Genomic DNA, 7,380 nt, shown 5'->3' with positions numbered 1-7,380 from the left:
CCAACTGCTACATTGTCATAATTTAGTCTTTTTTTATTATTATTATGATTATAACTTTAATTATCAAATTATTACATATACAACACATACTATTTTGGTGTACTTTTAACATAATAGTAGGTGAGGGTCAAGGAGGTAGCAGCTTATAAACCATACAGTTTTGGTCAAGAGTCATGTTGATCGTCTTGGTGTTGTTGGGGATCAACAATAGTGGCAATAATTTGATTGTTAAAAATAAAAGTAATAAATATTAATTAATTAATGAATTAATTGTTGGTTGGTGTAGACCCTAGGTGTGAGAGTGTGAGTGGTTGTTGGTCTATATATGTGGCCCTGCGATGGACTGGCGAACTGTCCAGGGTGTACCCCGCCTATCGCCCAATGTCAGCTGAGGTAGGCACAGTACCCCCCCCCCCCCCCGCGACCCTCCGGTGGGGGATAAAGCGGTAGATAATGGATGGATGGATGGATAATTAATAAACTTTAGATCGGGTCACCACCCTGAAATCAGGGAAAAGACAATCAATCTATGCCTTTAAAATCAGTCTAAATAATCACTGTAAATGACTATAATATCAAAGATATCCCAATTGAACAGTAAGAATCCGGGCACTGACCCTCTCACTGTTCCTTTAAGTGAACAAAAGTACCAATTTATTCAATCAAATAACCAATCAATCAATTAAACAATACGATTCACCGAAAATAAATATCCAAGGCAAATTGGATGATCTAAGTCAATGAACATTAATGCATAATGACAGTTTAGTAATTTGAAACAATAAATCTTACTTGCTAAAGCTAAAATCACACAACGCAGGAGTTGTTAAACTCAAATCAGGCTTTTTGTCTGCATACAGGCCTTAGACAAAGAACAATGGATTACAGCCACATGGCTTAGGTCCCAGAAGTGTTTAAGTCGATATCGGATGATACATTTATCTCCCAATGATGTTGTGCCGATAATATCATAACCAAACTCAACACAACTGATTCAGTGACATTTGGAGAGTGGTTTACAAATAAACCATTCTCTAAAGGTGACATAGATTTTATCATGTGAGCCTTTTATAAAGTGACTAAAATCGGTTTCCCTTGTGTCCCCCCTGACAGCCATGTTTTCAGTACCAGCATCCAATCGTAATACAGCCACATTTCAAAAAACTGAATTATTACTTTCACTTTACAGAGGTGCTTCTTTCCCCAAAGCTCATGCAGCTGTGCAACATGTATTAATGTATGTTATGTGGCCTGCAGGTAGAGCAATCTGTTCTGTCTGCACCACTATCTCCAACTTCACCTCCCTCTTTCCTGTGTCCGCTGAACTGAATCATCACTTTATCATGTGCCTTGGGAGAAAATGGCTCCACCGCTCTGACAGGCTATTTCTATGGAGCAAAGAGCTTCCCTCTCTGAGAGTCTACAGATGATCACAGTTCCTGTGGATGCAATATGGGTGCACTTACTTAGATTGTAGCAAATGTTGCACAGTATATCCAAACTGTGAGTGATGTCACAGATGTGGGGGATTTTTTAGATGCTGGTTACACTTCCCTTGAGAATCAGATCAACACTACATTGGGACATACAAACAGGGCAAACTCTCCCTTCAGAATTAAAAAACTAAGTAGAATAAACCACAGTTAAAGCTGGGTTAAAGTGATGTTGCAGAAAGCATAAGCATTTTGTATCAGCACAAGTTTGAGATTACATGTAGTTCAATGTCACATGGATTCACCACTTCACCAATTTATAGATGGCTTCACACTATACCTGAGCCAATCACCAGGGGGCACTATATCAGTTGTCCATGCTTGGAAAGAAAGATTTCAATCTGGTATCAAAAAATGTATTTATCAAGACCAAATTCAAAGAATGAACATACTTCAATCTGGACAGCATAAAGCTTTGTTTTTACAAATACTTGTTTTCCCACAGACTGCAATCGTTTACGTGACAGTAAAATGAAACATGTCTAAAAGTTAGGTCAATATTTAAAGCACAATGTACAGTCAAATGTCCTCATGTAGGCTTTAAAATCTGTGTCAATTGTTTGAGGAGGGCAGTCCTAAGTTTGGTGAAAACTGGAGATCAATCAATCAATCAATCAATCTTTATTTATATAGCCCACAGTTTACAAAACATAGTTTGTCTCACGGGACTTCACAGGGTTGGTAACATCCTCTGTCCTTAGACCTTCGACCAGGGTAAGGAAAAACTACCAGGGAAAAAAAAACCCTTGTAAAAGGGAAAAAGGGTAGAAACCTTAGGGAGAACCACAGGTGAGGGATCCACTCCCTGGACGGACAGACGTGCAGTAGATGTTACCCAAAACATACAATACACAATGACAAGAATAAAAAGTGAAAAAAAAGAGAAAAAAGTCTTTAAATGCCAGGATCATCTGGATCACTGGGTTTATCACAGCCTGTAGTGAAGACTGTTGTGGTCAGAGACTTGAGGATGTCTTCTTTCCTGTCCTGACCTCATGTCGTTCACTGGTGTCAGCAGAACTGTAAGAGATTAAAATCAGTTAGAGATGTGCTATATGTAGATTTATGTGCTACATCTCATGGGGGTACATCAGGTAAGTGGTGAGGGATGAAAAATCGAGGACGGGGTAGAGAAAGTGCGGCTCGTGCAAAGTCTGTGTGCTCATTCTAAGTGCATGATGGGAAATTCCCCCAGCAGTCTAAGCCTATGGCAGCATAAGATAGACTATTCTAATCAGGACTACCTGATCTAGCTTCGACTATAGGCTATGTTAAAAAGGTAGGTTTTCAGTCTCACCTTAAAGGCAGAGACCGAGTCAGACTGTCTGACTGAAAGCGGAAGTTGGTTCCACAGGAGAGGAGCCTGGTAGCTAAATGTTCTACCACCGATTCTACTTCTAGTTATTTTAGGAATAACCAGTAGACCTGAGTTCAAGGAGCGCAGCGGTCTATTCGGCTGATATAAAGTGATTAAGTCACAAATGTAAGAAGGTGCCTGATTGTTCAGGGCCTTGTATGTAAGTAGAAGTATTTTAAAATCGATTCTACTTTTCACTGGGAGCCAGTGAAGAGAAGCCAGGACAGGAGTTATATGGTCACGTCGTCTGGTTCGAGTCAGTATCCGTGCTGCTGCGTTCTGGACAAGTTGAAGGCTTCTCAGGGACTTACTAGGACATCCAGACAGTAAGGAGTTACAGTAATCCAGCCTAGAGGTTATAAAGGCGTGGATAAGTTTCTCAGAGTCTTGTCTTGATATAATATTTCTAATTGTCTTGATGTTGCGAAGGTGGAAGAAGGCTGTTCTACATATATGCTTAATATGTTCATCCAGCGATAAATCCTGGTCAAACAGGACTCCTAGGTTCCTTACTGTAGTGCAAGGGACTGGAGTGTTACTGCCTAGGTTTAGAGCTCCAAGTGCTGCTCTTATATCTTTTGGCCCAAGGACCATGACCTCAGTTTTTTCTGTGTTAAGCATCAGAAAATTACGAGTCATCCACGTCTGTATGTCTATGAGACAATCCTGGAGTTTAATAGATGGGTTTGGGTCGTCCGGTCGTGCAGATACATATAGCTGAGTGTCATCTGCATAACAATGAAAATCTATGTTGTGTTTCCTGATAATGTTGCCTAATGGCAGCATGTACAGGGTAAAAAGAATAGGTCCAAGCACAGAACCCTGAGGAACTCCGTAGTTAACCTTAGTGAGTATGGAGGATTCCTCGTTTACACTAACAAACTGAAATCTGTCCGATAAATAGGACTTGAACCAGACAAGTGCCGATCCTCTTATCCCAACATCTTGTTCTAGTCTATGTAACAGGATCTCATGATCTATAGTATCAAATGCTGCACTGAGATCCAACAGAACCAGTATAGAAGCCAGTCCTTTTTCAGAGGCCATAAGAATATCATCTTTTACTCTAAGTAGTGCAGTCTCTGTACTGTGGTGGGTTCTAAACCCAGACTGGAACTTTTCAAATACATTATTGCTACACAGGTGATTACACAACTGTGTGGCTGCAGCTTTTTCTAAAATCTTTGAAATAAAAGGAAGGTTTGAGATCGGTCTATAGTTACTCAGAATGCTACTGTCGAGAGAAGGCTTTTTAAGTAATGGCTTAATTACTGCCATCTTAAAGGCCTTTGGGACACAGCCGCTCAGTAAAGACATATTTATTTGATCTAGTAAAATATTTCCAACTTGTGGTAGAGCCTCTCTAAGGAGTCTAGCTGGTATAGGGTCCAACTGACATGTAGTTAGTTTAGAGGAGGAGACCAGTGAGGTCAGCTCCCGGAGGCTTATAGGAATAAAATGATTCAATACATGTAAAGCTGGAGCCGCAGTTAAGTCTAGGCTCGCTGTACTAAACTGGTTGGTAATTCTATCTCTGATCGTTTCTATCTTATCGTTAAAAAATGTTATAAAGTCATTACTACTCAGCGATCGAGGGATCGATGGATTCGTTGTATCATGGCTCTCTGTCAGCCTGGCTACAGTGCTGAAAAGGAACCTGGGGTTGCTCTTATTTTTCTCTATTAACTCTGAGTAATAAGAAGTTCTTGCATGTCTAAGAGCTTTTTTATATATATCAAAACTGTTGTTCCACAAGACATAGTGACTGTCATTATGTGTGGAACGCCACGTTCTTTCTAACTTCCGTGTACTGAGCTTTAACGCTCGAGTTTGGGCTGTGTACCATGGGGCAGACTTGTCCCGGGTGATAACCTTTCTCTTAAGAGGAGCAACAGTGTTTAGAACTGTTTGCAAGGTTAAATTTGTGTTATCCACTATTCCATTAAGTTCCGTGGGAGAGATGTTTCTATAGTCATCCTCTGTGATAAAACATGGCTGGAGGGCAGACGAGAGCTGTTCAGTGAATTTTTCAACTGAACTGTCGGATAAACAGCGACTGTAATAATGCTGCTGTTTAGGATCAGTAACATTAGTAAGTACAACCTCGAATGAGATCAGACAATGGTCCGATATCAAAGGATTCTCATCAAATACTACCAAGTTACGTATGTCAATACCATACGTCAAGATAAGGTCAAGTGTGTGTCCATAACGATGTGTTGGTTTGTTAACCTGCTGCTTGAAGCCAATTGATTCAAGCAAAGCTTTAAAAGACGAGCCAAGACTATTATTGGCTACGTCCACATGAATATTAAAATCACCTACTATGATGATTTTATCTGAACAGAGAACTAAATCAGATAAAAAATCTGCAAAATCACTTAAAAAGTCGGAGTAGGAGTTCGGTGGTCGGTATACAACGATAAGCTGGATTCTGTTATTCTGTTTAATACTTGAGTCTAACAGACTTAGAGTAAGGTGCTCAAATGATTCATAAGTACACGTGGGTCGAGAGGTGAGCGAAAGTATACAGTCAGATATAGCTGCGACCCCTCCACCTCTGCCATTTATCTAGGGGAGATAATAAGGCAGAAGAAGAAGACAGCACTATGGCACCATGAAGTGCCCACAAATTCAAAAACCATTGCAATTAATACAGCCCAGATTAACGAGATAAAATCATTTAACACAGCTAATGCAACTTTGTTTACTTAAGTGTGCGCACATCAAAGCCGGAAATTATTTGCATGACACAGTCACTTCTCTGATACACAGAGATAGTAGTTTAAGATGGAGTGAGGTGAGGGGTTCTTGGGCGGAAGGTTTAATTTTAAGAAGCTGAGCGACGGAACCATTGATAACACAAAAGTTACCTGCGTGTCACGGCTCAATTTATTGACAATGACTAGAACAAGCTTTGCCTTGACTGTAAAAAAAAAAGAGATGTGTGACTAATTACTGAGACCTGCGCAGAGGAATACCTCCATTGCCAACTAGTGGAAAGTAAGTGGTAAACTAGCAACTCTAGGATACCGATAGTGCTGGCAGCTGCACGTACACTTCCATTTGGACTGATTGTGCTCTCTCTCTCTCTCTCTGAATTGTTTGGTGGAGGCAGTATGCTCTGTGTAGCACAATGCCGGTGGCAGAGGCTGTAGCCACAGAGTTTGAGAAGCTTACTCGCAGACATGCGATTATAGGCTTCTCCCCGCGGTGCAGTGCTCAGTGGAGGAAGCCGAGCTGGCTGTGGGAGAGGTTGTCGGGTATGACAGGGTTGAAGTCTGCCTCGGGAATGAATGAGGCATTGTTTCTGGACAGCACGGCTGAGGTTTGCGATGTGGTGGAGAGAAGGAGTGGTCATCAGAGACACTTTCACCCCCGTCTCCCCTCTCGTTAACCCGGCCACAAAAATCATGATTCCCCATCTCGCTTCTTCTTTGGGCTAGAGTGGAAAATGGACAACGGAAGACCATTAATTCTTTACGAACGGGTAGCAGCTCCCAAGTCTCAGACTCATCTGAGATCAGGAAGTATGCTGCCGGGTTTTACAAAAACCTTTTTAAGAGTGAGTGGACACATAATCCAGATGTGCACAGCAGCTTCATCAGCGGTCTCCCTCAGGTCAGCAAGGCTGACAACAGCAAACTGGCAGCAGAGGTAACACTGCAGGAGCTCTACACTGCCACCATGACCCTACAGAGCGGCAGAGCTCTGGGATTGTATTAGGACCAGATCTGTTAGAGGTGGTTAACGAAAGCCTAGAGCACCTGAAAACTGGGGGAAAAGCAAGGCCCTGATGGCAGGAGGGGAGCTGGGGTGCCGGCTCGGGCTGCTTGGTTACCTACAGAGGAAAAAGGGAGGATTCAAGTACCTTGGAGTTTTCCTGGGGGATGAGACCAACACTAAATAAAACTGGGACAATGTGGAGGTGGCTACTCCCAAAAATGTTGTATAGAGGCCGATAAAAATATATCAAAAAATATTTGATTCAAAAATAAAAAAAATCTCTCTCACACATACTCTCTCTCTCTCTCTCTCTCTCGATCTCTCTCTCTGTCCCTATCATGACAAATCATGACATGAGTTTCTAAGGACAATCTCAGGCTGGTTGGCACTTGATAGACCTGAGTCTCTTTGAAACCACTTTGTTCTATTTGTAGTTCTGTGTTTGAAAAGAAAGATACAATGAAAAAATTGTGTCTGAAATGCACATTGTCTGATTACTCATTCATTTAGTCATTAGAAGAAAAACAAACTTTCAATCAAAATTAATCTAGATTAACCATTATAGTCTTTTCTCTCCTTTTTTGCCAAAATGCAAAATTATTACTTAAAATATCTATCTTATAATATCTAATCCTCTTCTTACATCGTCTACAAAATCCATGTTTAATCAAAAAGGAGACCAAAACCATTTCCATGTCTATTTAGTGTGTAAACAAATCTATCATTGTGTGCAGTAGGTCAGGGAAGGAACCTCCTTACCATAGCATGTCATCACCAGTGGCTCTGTGGATTTGCAGGCCATAA

The sequence above is a fragment of the Microchirus variegatus genome (genome assembly GCF_963457635.1).
Source record: "Microchirus variegatus genome assembly, chromosome: 19".
Lineage (NCBI taxonomy): Eukaryota > Metazoa > Chordata > Actinopteri > Pleuronectiformes > Soleidae > Microchirus > Microchirus variegatus.
This window is presented reverse-complemented; position numbering follows the sequence as displayed.